Source organism: Lutra lutra, chromosome 15, assembly GCF_902655055.1.
Source record: "Lutra lutra chromosome 15, mLutLut1.2, whole genome shotgun sequence".
Classification (NCBI taxonomy): domain Eukaryota; kingdom Metazoa; phylum Chordata; class Mammalia; order Carnivora; family Mustelidae; genus Lutra; species Lutra lutra.
In genome coordinates, this window is record NC_062292.1 from 34,477,300 (window position 1) to 34,497,303 (window position 20,004).

The window sequence follows — 20,004 nt, forward strand, 5'->3', positions numbered from 1 at the left end:
ATTAATTAAATGGACAAAACTGTGCCACACAGAGAGACCACCTCATGCAGTGAATGGCCCACCTCTACACCATGTCATATACCCTTCTGTCTCTTACTCCTTCTTTGCTTTCCTATTTGGATGTCCTCCTCTCCCCCCATCATCTCAATTTCCCAGATAGTGGCTTGCCTTATCTCCTTCCTTTCCTAGCTCAGCATCACCTACAGGAACACTGCTCCACCCATTACTGGGTCAAGGCTCCCTACTGCTGCTGGGGACCCTGGAGAGGTTTGGGATTCTAGCATCGTTTTGTATCAGAATACATGCAAATCATTTCCTTGGGTGGTGAGGGATGGTGTATTCTAGTCATGTCAGTTAGCTTCAAGCTATCTTGTATCTCACCCCCAGTAAAACCACTAATTTATAACATATCAATGTATTGACAAAGTCAGAGAGCAAGGCTGTCCTAAAGTGAGATGCACATTCCAAAGGGGCGAGCACTAATTGTCCCAGTGATTGTTTATCTATTGCGACGACATAATTACTCTCTTTGGGGTCACACATTCCCTTCCAGGTTTCTACGTCTTTGTGCCCTTGGGATCAGGCGGTGGGGGCAGAGTGTGGTCACTGACAAGCAAACTCCCAAAGCAATCAGCTGGAACCTCCTGGAGAAGGTAGCGGTCCTATTTCCTGTGGGATGGGAGTGGTGGTGGAGAGGCTTGGATTCTGACCCGCTGTGGAAGCTCGCTTGGTTTTTTTGAAGTGGTGCAAGTACCATGTGGGTCCAATGTATTACCCAAGTGACCCCAAATGGAAATGGGCACAGCAGACACATAAGAGTCCGTCCGGTTCTGGGAAATTAGTACCAGGGCTCTGCATTTAGAGGTGTGCAGCAAGAACCTGTTTCACAGCCCCTGTATTTTGTAAGCAAAATTGCTTACAGTTGCACAGCTAAGTGAGGAACCCCTGAAAGGTATCGTAGGGAAATGTTTAAAACGGATTTGCTTGACTTTTACACATCCGGCCGCAGAAAGTACATAGCAGGCTCTGCTCCTGATTGGAAAGCAGTCATTTCCCAGCAGTGTGACTGAGCGCACCTTCAGGGACCCACGGCCATCCTCGGAAACAGGGAAAATGAGACACCTGCCGCTGGTTGGCCTTAGCCGCCCCTGCGGGCCCCAACAAGGAGATGGATAGGTCTGTGATCTTTTTTGGCGGAAGCATGCTTGCAACGGTAGGCACAAAACCAGAAACCCAGTAGGTTCCTGCAGCCATGGGTGCCGCCAGCTGGCCCCCTACCTGGGAGCCATCAGGGCCCTGCAGCAGCAACCCTGGGCTGGGACGTGGGGTGAGTTGAGTGTGCACTCTGGCCTTCCCTGGCTGGCAGCTCTGGGAGAGGGACGAACGGATGCAAGGAGAGGGCTGAGCGTGGGAGAAATGGGTTTCCACCAAAGTGATTTGTCCAGTGTTTTTCTGTTTCCTTATACATTTTTAAAGCAGATTTATTGCTAGCAAAAGTGCTGGCTGGACAGAGCTCTCTCATGCTGTACATTTGCTTTTTCTTCTCTTGAATGTTTTTTAAATCTCCCTAGGTGTTTTCTCCCTGACACAGACTGACAGAGAGACCTAGCAGTCTGGATTCCCAGTTCACTGCTGGAGAGGTTTCACTGCTTGCTGGCTGCCCTGCCTGGCCAGCTCCAGGCCTGCGGGCCCCACGCAGCGGGACATGCAACACCAGATGGAGAGAGGGAAGGCCGACCCAGCGAGAATCCTCTCGAAGAGAAGCAAACTGCCCAGGGAGGAGAAAGATGGTGCTGGACCAGTTGGACAAGAGCCCAGCTCCGAGTTACTCCCCCCATTTGGGGGAGAATAAAATCACAAATGAGAACACTGCGGGGACCAAGAACCAGCTGGAGACAAAGGGGTGTTAGCTTCGGGGTGGGGGCTGTGAGACAAGGAAGGGTCCGACGAGATGTTCAAAAGTCTGGCCTGCCATGGACAGCTGCCACCCGAGCTCCAGGCCCAGATCATTGTCACAAGTCCAGCAAGCCGGCTGTCTGCCTCAGCCCAGGACACAGGAAGACTGATGAGACAAGGAAAAGCCTCAGGCCTTCTTCCGCCTCCCCCATCTTTTAGTTTTTCCTGTCCACCCCTGGTGGTGAAGAGGGGAGAGCCAAGATCCCTCTCCCTAGGCAACTGGCAGCAGGAGGAGGAAGAAAACTAGGAAGGGGGAGCAGGAGGGAGAAAGAGGAGGGGAGGGAGGAGGAGGAGGGGAGGGAAGAGGAGAGAAAAGAACAGACGGAAAGAGGTGGGGGAGGGCGGAGTGAGGAGGAAGAGGGGGAGAATAAGGGAAGGGGGAAGGAGGAGGAGGGGAGGTAAAGGAGGGAAGGAGGGAGAGGAGGAGGAGGAAGAGCAGGGTTTGAGAGTCACTGAGTTACATAGGAGAGGCTGCTGCTCATCTTCCCCACCCCTGGGACACTCTCTCTGGGCAAGAAGCTGAAATGGTCTTTCTGGAGGGTTTCAACTCTCCAAATTTCAGAACAGCAAACAGAAATGGAAATCAATAGTAGGAGGATAGCCTTAGTCTTGCTGATCCTATCCTGTGGGGCTGGCCACTTGCTCCTTCCCGTTCTGGATTAGAAAATCATCCCTGCTTGTATTCTGACTGAACTTTTCATCCTGGAACATCAGAGAGCTTCTCCCCGCTGTCTATTACTGTACGACTCCGAAGATTAAAGATGTCTTCTTCCCCCACGCCCCCTCAGAAACAAGAGCAACACAAGGTGTCATTTAGTCATTTCCTTGCATTAACTGACGATCCTCTCTTGAGCTGACTTGAGGTTTTCCAAGGCATTTTCCTACTTTCCTACTGGGCAAAGACAAGGCTGAGGCCTGGTGTGTGGAGGAGAGAAGTCAGGCTCTTGAAAGGATATTATGTAACACAAACACACACACACACACACACACACACAGATATATATATGTACAAAATTTATATATATATTTACACATACATGCTTATATCTATGTTTAAATGAGATTTATACATTATTTAAAATATCTGTATAATGCTTCATATTTTACAGTATTTCCATATCTAGTGTCACATTTGAGGTGGCTCCTAGGGCAATCTTGAAGCATACATAAAAACAGAATCCTGATTTTACAGAGGAAGTTAAAGTTCAGAGAGGTTGGGATTAGTGTAAAGTCACACAGCTCCTGAGAGGCATAAATGGAATTCAAATGTCATTTTCAACGTAAGATTTTATGTTCTTTCCTTTATACACTTCTGCCTTGTCTCTAAGGTAAAAGAACGCTCATGAAAGGGGTTCCTTCATCTTTACCAGGGAATGCGCTTGACATGATTTCATCTAATTTAGTTCTATAAATAGTTATTTAAGAGATAAATTAGTATTCGTTGGTATATAAGCGGTAGAGCCAGGATTTGAGCCAAGGTTCTGGACAGCTCTAGAGCCAGGCTCTTTCCCATCACTCCAGAGAATGGCCAAGGTGACATCCTGCAGACACGTGGGGACAGGATAGTCCAACGGCAAGGCATGGGTTCCCATTGGAACTTGGCTCTATCTGTTATGAGCTCTGGTAATTTGAGCAAGATCCTTAGTCACTCTGAGCCTCAGGGTCCTCAGGCATGATGGGATTAACAGTATCGATGCCACTCTGTGCTCTCAGGATTAAGTGAGACCAGGTAGGTCTCCAGCATAGTGTCTGAGACATAGTAGGTACTCAACACTCGACACTTATAAAGCTTCTGTCATATTCTGTTTTTATTGCTGATTTGGGTATGATTCCCTAGTCCTCACTTAGACCAAATAACCCGTAGAGATCAAGAAATGTTGTCTCAGTAAGAACAGGACATGAAGATCCCCAAGAGGGTTTTTGATGCTGAAACTCAGGCTCTAAGGCAAGAAGAGGAAATCCTGGACCAAAGAAGTTCTGAGGATGGCTGCCGTTAGCTCTCTCTTCTCCACTTACACAACTTTCTGCCTGAGTGGGGGACAACACAGAACTAAAACCTCCAGCATTGCTCTCCCTTCTAACCAACCCCCTGGGGGCCATGTCAGCCATGCCCACATCATCTGCTCCATGCCAGCTTGAGGGGCTCATTCTTCTTTGGTTTTACCTTCCTGAAGGAAACAAGAGAAGAGTAGCTTAAGTTATATATTAGGACAGGGGAAATTCCACAATGAACCCTCCTCCCCTCCCAGTCCAGCACAATCCCACCTCCGTCTTTCCTTTCTGCTCACTGACAGAGTCCTCACACCTGTTAGCAATGACGGAGCAATGAGTTTTCAGAGTAAGGCCCACACCCCACCTTCTCTGTTGCAAATGCGATATCCCTTGGAAGCTTCACATTAACAAGTTCTGTCCCTTTGTTACTTTGTATTTTGAATTAAATTTTTCCGATTCTGTCTTAAAAAGAAAATAAAATGCCAAATTTGCCCCCTAACTCTTTCTTTGACACATACAGACACTACCTTTCCAGGCTCTTAGGATTGGTGTTTTTTTTTTTTCCCCCGTCTAATGCATGTGACATTTTAATAATTCTAATACCAGGGGTGGAGAAATGAAAAAGGAAACAGCATGACAAAATACTTCTGGGCCATTTTGGAATTAGTGATATTTTTCAGGAGTGATCAATTACATTACTTAACTGGAGAGCTCAGATTATAAAGAGAAATATAATTAGTGGCAAATGTGGTGAGATATATAAAGACAGATAGGCAGGCCAAGGCATGGGAGCTCATCAATTTTTCCAGGTTCCATCAGGAGGGCAGCTGTTTTAGTGCAAGACTCCATCCGAGTGATTGGAAAGCAAAAGCAAGCACACTCTGAACCTTGCCAGTGCTCAAAGGAAAAAGCATCCGCTGAAAATCAGCAGGTCTGCATCTGGTCTACCATTGATTACCACACAATTCACTTATTCTGCCCTGTGTCTCAGTTTCCTCCTCTGTAGAAGAGGATTAATAATGCCCATCCATCCTGCCTCCCTGGGAGCTGTTGTGGGGGCTTAAATAAGCCATATGGATGTGGACTTGCTTTGAAAATTAAAAACCCTATATACATGCAAAGGAGGATTAGGAATATTATCACTATTTGAGCTGGATCTTGCAGAATAAGTAGGATTTGACTTTCTGGAAACAGATATGGGGATATCAATTAAAGGATACAGAAAAAGCAAGGCATTGAACCCATAATTAGTCTCCTATAGCACAGAATATTGAAACAGAAGAGGAAAATATTACAACCAAAACGTGGGCTGGAGCAAGAACATGAAGGCTTAGGAGTTTGAGTTTTTTTTTCCCAAAGCAGGAGCAACTGCTGGCAAGTTCTAGTGGAGAATTCCATATTCTAGCCAGCTTTGCAGAAAGATGAAACAGAGAGTGTAGGGTAGAAGGATTTCTCAGGGGGAAGTGGTTAGGACATTGTGGTAAGAAATAAGGGAGGCTAATGCAGAGGCATTGGCTCTAAGAAAAGGGGCATCACAGGAGAATTACTAAGGCAGGATACACAGGGCTGATGGAAATGCCAAGGAAGAGTTGGGGAAAGGGAAAGGGGGAATCAGCTTATTTCAAGGATTCCAATGTGAGTTCCTGGGAGGATGGCTATGCCATTGACAGAAATCTAGAATGCAGTTGAGGAGCACCTTGGGACAGACATGGAGAGCATAATACATGTGATCCATCCTGCCAATGTTGATTTTGGAGTACTGATTAGACCTACAGTGAAAAGTGCCACTTACATGGTAAAACATTGCCAGGCTAGACCTCAGGAGGGGTCAAGGCATTTTGAAATCATTAGGAAACAGGAAAAGACAATGGAGTTGAGAAACTCTAGGAAGAGGACAAGAAGAGTCAAGGAAACAGAGGCAGGAGTTTCAGGAAGTTGACTGGAAGGTGAGGTGGTACAGACTTAACTTCCTCATTGAATTTTCTGCTTCCCTTCCAAAACAGGATTACCTTTCTTTCAAGGGCAGCGATGGGGAGGGGAGGCATTCTTATGTCCTCTGAGGAGGCAACCAAGGGCCATAGAGGTAGTGAGAAAGTTTGCTCAGACTGGTCATCCCTGGAGTGGCCCTTGAATAGGGGAAGGGGCAGGGGCTCTGTCAGAGTCCACTAAAGCCACGGTTGGCCACTCTGTGGCCTCAGAGAGTCTGGGAGATTACTCCGCAGCTAATTAGGAATCACTCTTAAGGATCAATGTCATTTTTGGATTCCTGTATCCTTAACCAGAACATCAGCTTTTCTCTGAGAATATGGATGTAGGGCTATGTAGCCCTATGTAGGGCTGCTCTGTTCATGGAAAGCTACATTCTACTTTACTGGAATGTTTTTTCACACTAGCAGCTTGTTGATGTGGAGAAGCCATGAGCTTGCAGCACTCCTTTCCCTGGAACACAGGCTGGACACTGTCATAGGAGAAAGGAAATGAATTGGACTGACAGATTGGAAACTCTGATCGGACAACTTTCCATTCCCCGACTGGAAATTCCACTCCTGATTCGGAATGCCAAAAATGGCATCTTTGTTTTTGGTGTCTCCCTGTGCCTGGGTATGATTTTTATGACTTTGTTTACATATGTGCATGAGTGCGAGTGTTTGTTTTTGCATTCTCAAACACACATTTTACAGGAAGAGTACTGGCATTTCAGAAGTCATTGAGGTTTTGGGTTATTGTATCTGAGAGATGTGGGTCATTGCTGAACAATCTGACATGAGCATTATCAGGCTTGTAAACCTGTTTTCAAGTGAGATGTTCTAAAGCAATATTTATAGCAAAGTTATGACCTCGAGGCATCTAAATGTAATCCATTTTTAAATCTCATTTTTTCCCTCTGAATCTTTCAATCTAATTAGGCTCACATCAGTATATTATTACGGAGAGTAATCATTCCTTTCTTCTAATAACATTCATGGATAATTTTATTTCTCATTTCCAGCCTCCTACTCCTGTGGTGTAATTAGTGTCTTTGGCACCTCGTGATGCTCAGAATGAGTTGCAGCTGCTAATTGCTAATTGAAAAATTAGAAACTCAGTTAGAAAAAGGATCTAATTAAAATGAAATTAGATAAAATCCCTTCAAACCAGCTCCTGTCTCTCTCTCTTTCTCCCTTTTCTTTGTTTTTCTTTTTTCCTTCTTCTGTCTTCTTTTTCAGCCGCAGAACTATTAGCACTTGCAAAATATGTGTGATAACTGGAAGCCAAATACCTTTCCAGAAAGTGCTATCCAGGGGCCTTTAGGAGGGAGCTGCAGAGAGTTTATAATAACTGAACTCAACTTCAGAACTTGGACTTTCTCTCTATTCATGTTCCACCCATGAGTAGGAGTTCCACCCTACAAATTAGACTTGCAGGCTCTCTTTGGAGGGTAAGTGTGTGATCAGTCCCATGTGCTTCTTGTGTGTTTGGAAGGGTCATTGCCAGGCTCGCGCCTATGAACTCTAGGGAGCCACTCACTTCCTGTTGCAAATCATCCCACCCTCTTCTCTCCTGCATTGTCCCACCCATAAATGATGATCTAGTAAACACTCAGCCTTGGGAGAGACACAGAGTGTACCAAGTGTCTTCTGTCTCCAAAGTACTTACAGTCTGCCAAGAAGTCTAGACAGATAGACATAACAACAGAACATGTCATCAACAGAACATATTATCAAATGCAAAATATGCATTAGACTATATGTGGTATTTAATCCTTCAAATATTTTTAAGCACTTTCCAGCTCTACATGCCAGGCACTGTGCTAGAGTTCGACATGTAAAATATATACCACATAATTCCTACCCTTAAGGAGTTCATATCTGAACATATGAAAAGCAGTGATTTATGATATCATATGATAAAAGCAATAATAACAAATGTACAAGTTGTTGAATTCCTGTAGAAATATGGGTGAGGAATTCTGGTGGGCCAAACAGAGAGGACAAGAGAATACTTCACATAGAGGAAGTGACATCTCCATAGGATTTTGAAGGATGAACAGGAGTCCAGTGGGGGGATAAGCATTTTAGACAAATGTGTCATTTCCAAAAAACAGACACATAAAATAATACGGTGACTTCTGGAACTATAAGTAAGTTGGTATTGCTGAAGCCTAAGTTAGGAGGTATATAGCAAGAGGTGAGATTGGGGAAGTGGGTAGGTAGGGGTCAGATTACAAAGCATCTTGTGTGCTTTTGAAGTCTAAAAGAAGAGATAGATTTGAATATTTGGGAGCAAATTTTTTCCACGATATAGGAATTAAATGATGGAAGAATCAATAAAAATCTTCAGGAGGGGATTTTGTGGAATTAGAGGTACATTCTAGATTAAACCAAAAGATAGAAAAGACTTCGAATATCTAGTTTGGCTATAACAGAATAGTTTAGGAATAGGTAAAGTAAAGTGAGTTTAGACTGTGGTTAAATATCAGGCAAGGAAGGAACACTGGGGTGGCTCAGTTGGTTAGGGTCTGCCTTCGACTTCCATCATGATCTCTGGGTCCTGAGTTGGAGCCCCCTACTAGGCTCCTTGCTCAACAGGGAAGCCTGCTTCTCCCTCCGCCTGCCACCTCCCCTCCTTGTGCTCTCTCTCTCTGACAAATAAATACATAAAATCTTTTTAAAAAGATCAGGCAAGGAAATTTCTCTTAAAAAAAAAAACAATAACAACAGTAAAAATAAGCACTTTCAATTGCATATTTTCCTTTTTAGATATAAGTATATGCTCCTTTAAGACATGGACACTAAGAGTCAGAAAGGAAAGCTTAAATAATTTATCCAAGATCACGCAGCTAATCTGCGACTCAGAAGCCGTGCAACCTGAGCGGGTCTGATTCCCGAAGCCCTTCTCTTCACCCTGCACCAGCCCCCTACCTCGGGCCCTGCGTCAGCCCAGTGTCTGCCCCATCGCCTTTCGCCGCCTGCGCATTCTGAAGGAGGCACCATGAGCTCAGCACAGCTCGGCACAGCGGGCAGCTGCACCTGTCCCCAGGTCCCCGGCAGATCTAGAGACTTCATCCTACCATTCCTTGACTTGCCAGTCCTCCCTGTTCAGCTAGCGAGGCAGTCCCTGCCAATTGTTCTGCAAGCCTGCACTTAGGGGAAGCCATTCTGTTTTTTAAGAATTCTCAGTCAACAAAAACCAAAGAGATAAATGGGAAAGAGTGCTGAACTAATGGGCCAAGGGAGTACTTCCCTGCACATGCTGCGGAAGGAGAGAGCCGGAAACCTCTAATACCAGGAATTCATTTGCCGATAATTTAATGTGTCTGGAAAGCTTCTACACGAGTAATCTATTTTCTGCTTTAGGAATACTGCCCAAACAACTCTGAAAACAGAGGTCTACATGTTCTGTTCCTCATAACTTATTTTGATCCCCAAAGATAATGGAATGGCAATTTGAGATAAGCCTTGCCTTCAAGAAGTCCTTTTGGATAGCTAACCTATTTTTCATGCTGCAGTTCAGCTAATTTCCCTCCATTTTATCAGAAACAACCTGATACTTTTTAAACCTACCTACATCTTCTAGAATAATTGAAGTGCTCTGGTGTGCCCATGACTCATCCCACTAAACAGAGTTGAGGAAAATGGGTGCAAAAGATGGAGGAGAGTGGTGTGAGTGTGTGAGTTTTGCAATGGATCACTTGGATTCAGATCGGAACTCTTCCATCTAATTGTGCGAGCCAATAAATCTCTCCATGGTGATGAGGATGGCAAAAATCATAGCATTTATAGGGTTTGGGGACTTTCCAATGAGATCATACATTACGTGTTTAGTCCATGTTTGTCACACAACTGTTACTGAGATAAGAGAGTAGGAAGGAAAAAAAAAAAAGACGGAAGAAGAACAGAAGAAAGTGATGGGCGGCCCTATTGATAGCGCTCAGCTCTGTGCCTGCCAGAGACTAAGCCCTCTGTGCTCACGGCTTGCTTGTAGAACGAATGTGTGGATAGCACCAATTCTTTGCCTGATTTGTTGCATGTCACTTTTCATCATCCCAACTACATTGACCCCAAGCTCTCTTGGTGGAGGTGAGATGTTCTAAAGCCTACCGAGAGGAAATGACACACTGACAATCTCCTGTTTGTCATTACTCGAAGGAGACTGAACAAGGAAGAAAACGGCATTATGAACCATTGGAAAGAAGCAGCTTGAATTCAATCTTTGGAGGCGACCCGAGGGGAGCTACTTCCATTGCTCCTCTGCTTCTCCGTCCTTGCTGCTCTCTGGGCTCTCCTCTTCCAGGGTCCCCGGGGCTCTCCTGTGAAATTCTGGTGAAGCTTGAAGCTTTCTGCCTCCTCATTTTGGGGGAAGAGCCTGATAAGTAACTGGGTAAGATGTAAATAAAGACTATGGGAAAGTTAAGTGAAATGACCACTTCCTGGAAAAGAAAGTTACTGGAGGATCTCCCCCATCTATGCTAATTTACTGAGAGGCATGTTTTAAAAACAAGCTTTTAAAGATGTTCAAGGGAATATTTATGGATTATAAATTATAACACCCTTAAAATTCGGTAGCAGTCAGCTCAACTCTCAGGAAATACACTGAGTAACTTGGCTCTGCTCAACTATTCCCTTGAACATCACCTTTTTCCATTTTCCTCTTACATAAAGTATCACTGCACGTCAACACAAAAATAATTTAGCCTACATGCCAGGGGGAGAAGCATTTTTCCTACTTCAACCTAAACTCTCTCCTCAAATAGGCATCTGGGGAATTCTCCACCCTCTTGGGCTCTGTGTTTTAAAGAGGAAAATGAGAAGATGCACATCAAGAAAGTATGCGAGGCACATCCATATTCGAAGCATGATTCTGGTGGACAGGTCAGTTCTTCTGGGGTTCAGCACGCTTCCCTCTCCACAGACCCCACGAACTATAGCCAAGATGGCAAAGCTATTGCTATTCTGCTTCATAGCAAAGGGATTTTTCAAAGAAAGGTGACTTTGAAGGATTCAAGGTGAAAGTCACTGTCAGCTGGCAGAGCTGGCTGTTTGCAGAGAAGGAATTCACTAGGGAATATAAGAAGGGCTGGGGGCTTTAAGTCCTTGCAATGGCTAAGCTTCCCATTTCAGAGAAGCAGGTCATCCTGCTAATTATCTGTCATGTCACCCTGGCTCTCCATAGAAACAGATAATTTCCTTCTCTGGTTTTTTCAAATCCATTTAGAGTCGCAAAAAACCCTTCCTACCCTGTCTTTCAGAGATTCTAGGAATAAGAGTAAAGGTTGTGACCGTTGGAGCAATTTTCTTCAATGACTTCTGAGTATGTTAATATTTTCATGGGAAGACAAATGCGCTAACCCAGTCACCACAATACCTTTAAGTGAATAGATGCTGTTTTATGGCTTCTAGCTACCTGGAGGAGAAGGGATGAAAATAGTAGTAAGGGCGAATTTACTCAAGGGGAATAGTATAGCGTATTATAAGGCCCAGGTCAATGTCGCACATGGGATTTAGACCGTCTGGCCCAAAGGTTCCAGCACCTAATAGTCTAATAATCTAGATGTTATTATGTGCAAACATCTTGAATCACCATTTCACATAATGTGAAAATTATAGAAGGAAATCAGAGTAAAAGGAAATGCAGAGGGGTGTGCCCAAGGAAGACCTGTCTCCTGAGAGACCTAATAAGACTGGTAAATTTACTGAAATCTAGAGACTACCACTCAGCTTTATTGGTTCAGGTTTACATTTGTCAGTTTCTTAGAGTTCAACAGGGAGACTGATACTCAGCAGGGACAGTAATATAAGAATGTTCAATACAAGTGAGCCCATCGTGTATCCTTCATTATGGTAAGAGATGGGCAAAATCCAGTGCCAAGAAGAGAATGAGCCCTTGGTGAGGTGATCTGGGTACTCTTTGTAGCTTCAGCATCCAGCGCAGGGCCTTGCCTTTAAATCCATTTTGCCAGATGGCAAATGATCACTCTGTGACCACTCTGTGACAGAATGATTGGCTAGCTGGTTGGGTGGGTGAGAGAGTAGATGGAGAAAATGGGTGGAGAGACAAAAAATAAGCGGAAGAGAAAGAGTGAGGGAAAGGAACACAGCAGTGGTCCCAGCTGATCTTTATGGGACAGCACTGTGTGCCCAGCACTGTGCTAAGTGCTTTCACCTGCTTTAAGCCCATCCCTCACAACAACCCCAGGATGATAAAGAGGCTGTATTTGCCATTTTATACAGGAAGAGAGTGAGGTTTAGAGGAAGGTGGTTGGCTCTAGGGTACCCCAAGACTAAGTGGTAAAGTGAGAATACCTACCCAAGAGACTAAGGCATAAAATAATTTTAAGAGGGCACAGTGAGAACTTGAACATCGACGTTAACACCTGCTTGTGTTCTTTGGCAAGCATAGTCTCTCCTGCTGGACAAGCTGTGTAGGATGCCAACCGTAATTAGTCATGTTCTTGTGGAGGTTAGTCTCAGAAGGAGGAAACAGCTATGTGGTTTACATGTTTAATATTGCCTAGTGCCTCCTTCCATGCTCATAATAAAAGTGTAACTACCAGGGACCCAACCCTCGTTGAAGCCTTCTGAGCTCTCTCTCCCTTGACAATGCTCATATGGATGGCTCGGTTTCTCTACATTCTGTGCTTCCATCGCTCATCCTTTAAATTTATACTACCTTGGGCGCCTGGGTGGCTCAGTGGTTACAGCCTCTGCCTTCGGCTCAGGTCATGATCTCAGGGTCCTGGGATCGAGTCCCGCATCAGCTCTCTGCTCAGCAGGGAGCCTGCCTCCTCCTCCTGTCTCTCTCTGCCTCCTTCTCTGCCTAATTGTGATCTGTCTATCAAATAAATAAAAAAAATAAATTTTTACTACCTTGGAAATCAGAGGTCCTGTAAGATAGTTTCAGGTAAGTCTACTCTAGTATATATTGCATGGAATGTGTCATTATCAACAGCTTTTCTTCTTTATCTCATTTTTCAGTGGCCGCTGTGCATTTCAGTGTCACCTAGCATTAGCACTAAGTAGGTGGTGGGGCACGAGGAACGGGAAGTGGCTTGCTCTGCTGGATGGGGCTGAGTCTCCTAATTCCAGCCCAGTGCTTTCCTGCTATATTATACCCACAGTTGAGTGAATAAATATCATTTCACAGAATCTTGTATCCATCAAATTAAAGTTGTTTTTAATGAGATAGGTCATGGTTTTTTAAATGCTTCATGAGTTCCATGGAACATGGGATTTCTCAGCTCTTCAGGCTGAAAGATCTTCTACTTTCTTCGATCTTCCCCAGCCAGGGACCTGACCCCAGACTGTGGGCTTCTGATACTGGTTTTTGGAATCTGAGTGAGTCTTTGTTTTGTGGTTTAAGAACTTTGGAACCCAACCATAGATCGTATAAATGACTCCTCCTGTGAGATAAGCAGACACCACAGGGACAGATCTCTTAAATCTACATACCTTTCTGATACATCTATTTTGACAGCAAAATGTCAAGATTACTGGGTATTCTGGACACCTGTCAATCCCACAGTTAATCACAAATTCTCCCTGATCTAGAAATACTTTTCCGTATGCCCTTCCTAAACTTGCAGGACTCTGAAGGCAAATTGATGACACCAGAATTTCTTGGGGGATTGAGCATCTTCTGAGATTTTGTTTTTTCCCCAGCGAAAAAGTGACGAAGATATGACTGCCATGGGGGATAAAAGATGGGTCACTTTTTGCAAAAAACAGAGGGCTATTTATAGGGAATTTATCCTTTTAAGGAATAACAGCTTTCATTTGTTCCATGGCAAGTATTAGCAAAAGAAGCCACAGGAGGAGTCCTGTGTTAGGGACACTCCCTCCTCACCCACTCTAGCCTGCACCTCCAGGGGAAAACCTGAAAACTAATCAGGCTGGCCTTACATAGCTAAATAGACCTCACCATTGTTTTTCCCATGTATTTTTTTCTATTTCTGGGTAATGTGTCCCATATGCTCTCCAAGTACTTCATTATCTGCTTATTTTCTGTTTGATTCACCCTCTTCCCTGGCTAGCAATTTCACTGGTATAGCTCAAAATTACTTTTAATAGTTTTTTTTTAAGCTCATTTTAAAATATCTCCCCTTCCCTAATCCTTTCATGCTAGACTTGGCTTTCTCCTAAACTAATCTCTGTGGTAGCAAATTAAGGTCAATATATATTAAATATACTATTAATCAAAGTTTATAATGAGAATCCTTCCATTTATTAGTTTTGTTTTAAATTAAGTGGAATGATCGATGGGAGGGATTCAGAGCATTGAGGGTGATGGTCTAAATTCTCCCAGCCAAGACTACGGCAAGCATCACCGAATCCAGATGGTACACCTTCCAACATTTCTGTGTCAACACAGTCTGAGGTATTGCCTTATAGTGAAAAACACTTCTCAGCCTCACTGTGGGATCAGGATCCTAAGGTTTTCAGGACTCTAGGGCAAAAGTACCAAATGGAGGCTCCCATGCCTATGTGTTTATTCTAAATCAAGTTAACAAACTGTTAAATATGTTCTGAGTGTCTACGGAGATGATAATATCTAAGGTATAACCTGAACACTGGTTGACATTTAGAATGCTTCAGCCCTTCAGAATTCTGTTCTTGAACATGGTAGCTAGAACAAGAGCATGGGAAGGCCTGGCTCCTGACGTGTGACCTTCCCTTTGTTTGCTTTCCATCGCTGGCTCGATTTGTCCTGCAAAGGCCTTCTTGAGCCTTCATAGGAACATCATAGTCTGCATATCCAAGATCTGTCCAATCTTTACGACCAAACCTCTCTTCTCTTCTCAACATGAGGTGTGGGTAAACAGAAGACCTGGAGAAGAGGCATAACTAGGTTCTAGAAGTGAACTCCAGGCTGACTGGGTTGGGAATTGGTAAAGGGGTCTGTGTACTCTGAGTGTGGTCAAGATAGATGGGTGTGGGGGACACGTACACTCTGGGTAGACATCTCCTCTTGACTCCAGGGGGTGGGGAGCAGTCAGGGGAGTAAGACAAAAAGGAGCCCTCTAAAGTATGGGGCCCATAGTATAGGCCCCTCTTGTGGGGCCAAAGGGTAGCACTGGTGTTAGAGACTCAACAGTGTTTGGAAGAAATAATGTGAGAAGAATCGGAGCTGACAACAAATTATTACTTTAAGGATATTTTCATCTTATTTTTATTAGGTAGTTTCCATTATTATAAGCAATAACTATTTTTATTAAACTAATAAGCATTACACACTCTCGAGACTCCTCATAAATCATTCAGAGCGCCGCTGTTTTAGCTAGATGAAACAGTACGCCAACTCCATACCATCCAGTCTTCTCCTGGACGTGTTTGTTCCAGCCGGCATTACCAACAGCACGTGCACACATGCAACGTCGGTACAGACGATCAGAGGAGAGTTTTGAACTAAATTAAACCTCACTCATATAGTAAATATTTCTAAGCTGTAAGTGTCCTGAGAAATCTTTACTCCCACCCCATTCCCCTTGTATAGGGTAAGAACTGAGATTGAGAAAGAGGAAGTGATTTGCCAGTGCTTTGTTGGCCGACCTTCACGTCTTCAGATCTCCACTGTGACTGAAAATCGGGATGTTGGGGCCACCAACAGGGTTAATTCTGGGGAAGGAAAGTAATCAGGTATCCCATGGCCAATGGCTAATTGGGGGTGCTCCACTAAGAAATCATCTCCCCCCCCACCCCGTTTTAGAAATCTTTTATCTACTTGTGGGGAAAGTTAACTAATCGGAGAGAATGGAAATATTTTCACTTGATTCTAGATACAGAAGACAGGCTAGTGTGTGTCCAAGAACAGAACCATTTTTACCCCAAAAAGAGTGTAAAGATTTTTTTTAAAATCAGGATTATAGAGGTAAATTTTACATTAAATAAAAATCGTTAGTTTTAAAAGTACAATTTGATGAAGTTTAACACGTGTTTATAGTCAAAATCACCATTAAAATAATCACATAGACCATACCCCCAAAGTTCTTTCCTGCTCTTTGGAAGTCAACACCTGCATCTGTCCCAGCATCTGTCAAGTCATCAGCTCTTTGCTGCCATTGTTCTGCCTTTTCTAGACTTCCATGTAAATGGAATCATATAGTAAATAGACTTTGGTGTCTAGTTTCTTTTACTTCTGAGATTTACCCATGTTGTTGCATATAATAGAAGTTAATGTTCTATGTTGTTGAAGAGTACTTAGTTAGAGAGATAAACCACAATTTGCTTATTCATCAGTTGATGGACCTTGGATTGTTTCCAGTTTTTGACTGAGAAAGAAACAAACAAAAAAGAGCATCCCCTAACATTTCAAAGCTGGCCTGGCACTCACAGCTAGGTCATACTATTGTCCTATAGCATGTTAACAATCTCACAAAATAAACATCTAAAACAAGGTTATTTTGAGACCATGAGAACATGAGACAAAGCAAGTCTGCCTCAGATTTTTGCCTAGGTACAGACAAAAATATTCTTATTTTAAGAAAAGATTTATTTATTTGTTTGAGAGAGAAAGAGAGAGAGAGTGAGCACCAGCAGGGCGAGAGGCAGAAGAAGAGGGACAAGCAGACTCCCCGCTGAACAGGGAGCCTGATGCGGGGCTCGACCCCAGGACCCTGAGATCATGACCTGAGCCAGTCAGATGCTTTACCAGCTGAGCCACCCAGGTGCCCCCAGACAAAAATACTCTTATTTGCTACTTCCAAATTCAAAATGTTCCCCTTCTTAGACCAATAGGTGACTAGTGCTTCTTTAATGATTATACCTATTCGTCCATCTGTCCTCCCTGTAGATTTATTATCTAGATATCCAATCACAGAATTACCTTCACTTTGACACCCTCAATCTAGGGTCAAACCCCACTTCCTTCTGATGCCTCTCAAATCACCCAACCAGAGCTGAATTCTATAATAGTCTCATTAGAATACCCTCTTGTTGAGATTCCCTAAGCTTCCCCATGGTATGTTTTCTACTTTGCAGTGAGTAATAAACCCAATCTGTTTAGTAATAGGCATCTTCCAGGGGAGTTTTGGTGGGAGAGCTATCACTTTAAAAAAATTATTTAAATTAAATTTAGTTATCATACTGTGTATTATTAGTTTCAGAGGTATAATTTAGTGATTCATCAGTTACATACAACACCCAGTGCTCATTACATCAAGTGTCTTTGTTAATGTCCATCACCCAGTTGCCCCATCCCCTCATCCACCTCAGTTCCAGCAACCCTCAGATTGTTCCCTATAGTTAATAGTCTCTTATGGTTTTGCTCCCTCTCTGTGTTTATCTTATTTTTAATTTTTTGTTCCTTCCCCCTACGTTCATCTGTTTTGTTTCTTAAATCCCACATATGAGTGAAATCATATAGTATTTGTCTTTCTCTGATTGACTTATTTTGCTTAGCATAATATCCTCTAGCTCCATCCACATAGTTGAAAATGGCAAGATTTCATTCTTTTTGATGGCTGAGTAATATCCCATTGTGTATATATTCCACATCTTCTTTTTTTTTTAAGATTTTATTTATTTATTTTGACAGACAGAGATCACAAGTAGGCAGAGAAGCACGCAGAGAGAGAGGAGGAAGCAGGCTCCCTGCTGAGCAGAGAGCCCGATGTGGGGCTCCATCCCAGGACCCTGGGATCATGACCCCAGCCGAAGGCAGAGGCCTTAACCCACTGAGACACCCAGGTGCCCCTATTCCACATCTTCTTTATCTATTCATCTGTAAATGGACATCTGGGCTCTTTCCATAGTTTGGCTATTGTGGACATTGTTGTTATGAACACTGGGGGGCAGGTGCCTCTTTGAATCACTATTTTTTTATCCTTTGGATAAATAATTAGTAGCACAATTGCTGGGTCAACCACAGGGTAGTTCTATTTTTAACTATTTGTGGACCCTCCTTACTGTTTTCCAGAGTGGCTCTACCAGTTTGCATTCCCACCAACAGTGTAAGAAGGTTCCTCTTTTGGAGAGCTATTACTTTAAACACTCAAATATAGGTCATTACATGTGTTTGTATTTCCCTTTCTGCTGTATGAATCTAGGGTTGGAATGGTTGCTGTGTTGGTAATATATGCTTAATTTTATAAGACACTGTCAGAATGGTTTTCCAAAGTGGCTGCAGTGCTGTGTTCCCATCCGCAATGGAAGAAAGTTTCAGTTGCCTCACATCTTCCCCAGAGCTCTATCTTTTAGGTCTTTTTGATGTGACCATGATGGGTTTTTTCAATGTGACACACCATGTCAGGGGGTGTGTCCAGGTATTTCACTGTGGTTTTAACTTCCATTTCTCTGTTCCCTAGGGGTGTTGAGTATCTTTTAACTTTTATCTTCTCTGTTTCCTAGGGATGTTGAGTATCTTTTAACATGTCAAACACAATCATATATCTTTGGTGAGGTGACTTCAAATCTCTTGCCCATTTTTAAATTGTGCAGTTTGCCTTTTATTGGGTTCTAATAATTGTTAGGTTTCTTTATATAGCTTGGATTCAAGTCTTTTATCAGTTATACTTTGTAACTAGCATACAGTTATACTTTGCAACTATTTCTCCTCATCTGTTGTTTATCTTTGTTTATCTTTGTAGCAATTGTATTTGAAGAGCAGATCTTAAAAACTATAATATCTATTTTATCACTCTTTTCTTTTTTGGCTTGTGGTTTTGTGTCCTAACATGTCTTTATTTACCTAAGGCAATAAAAATTTTCTCCTATTTTATTTTTCTAGTCTTTAAAATCCTGTGTATGCTTTATACTTATAACATATTTTATTTTATATTAGCCACATTTTAATTGCTCAGTAGTCCTGTGTGGTCTGTAGAAACTTGTTGGATAGTTCAAGACTTAAGGTGCATCAATCTTACCGGTCTTTTTAAAGAATCAGCTTATAATTCTTTGATTTTTCTCTACCAATATCCTGTTTTCAAATTCACTTATCTCTGTTCTCATCTTTTTTATTTTTGCTCTTCTGCTACTTTGGGTTTAATGGTTTCTTCTTTGCCTAGTTTCTTTTCTTTTCTTTCTTTCTTTTTTTTTTTTTTAAGATTCTATCTATTTATTTGACAGACAGAGATCACAAGTAGGCAAAGAGGCAGGCAGAGAGAGAGGAAGGGAAGGAGACTCTCCGCTGAGCAGAGAGTCCGAAGTGGGGTTCAATCCCAGGACCCTGGGATCATGACCTGGGCCGAAGGCAGAGGCCTTAACCCACTGAGCCACCCAGGTGCCCCTGCCTAGTTTCTTAAGGTAGAAATTTATATAACTGATTTGAGATTTTTTTCTTTTCTACAAAGCTTTATCGACAAATTCTGATATGTTTTGCTGTCATTTATACATTTCAAAACACATTCTAATCTTCCTTCTGATTGTCTTTATTTACTCGTGTTATGCAAAACTATACTTTTGATTTAAAATATTTTAGAGTTTTCTAAATTGCGGTTCATTATTCATTCCATTTTCTTTCTGCTGTCAGAGAACATATGATTTTAATTTTCTTAAATGTATTAAGGCATGTTTTATGGCTCAGTACATGGTATATTTGGTGCATGTTTCATGTGTACATTAAAAAGGAGAATTCTACTGCTATTGGGTAGAATAGTCTATAAATGTAATTGATATAAATATCAGTTAGGTCATGCTCATTTATGTTGTTAAAGTGTTCTATATCCTCTGGGGCGCCTGGGTGGCTCAGTGGGTTAAGCCGCTGTCTTCGGCTCAGGTCATGATCTCAGGATCCTGGGATCGAGCCCCCGCATCGGGCTCTCTGCTCAGCAGGGAGCCTGCTTCCTTCTCTCTCTCTGTCTGCCTCTCTGCCTGCTTGTGATCTCTCTCTGTCAGATAAATAAATAAAATCTTAAAAAAAAAAAAGTGTTCTATATCCTCATATTTGTGTGTGCATTACTGGGTATTTTATCAATTACCAAGAAAGAAATGTTGAAATCACTGACAGTAATTGTGAATTTGTCTTTCAATTCTGTAAATTTACTTTTTTTTTATTTTGCTCCATCTAATCAGCTAGTAAATCTACCCAATGTCATTTTCATTCCAGATACTGCATTTGTTATTTCCAGAAGTTAGTTATTTAGTT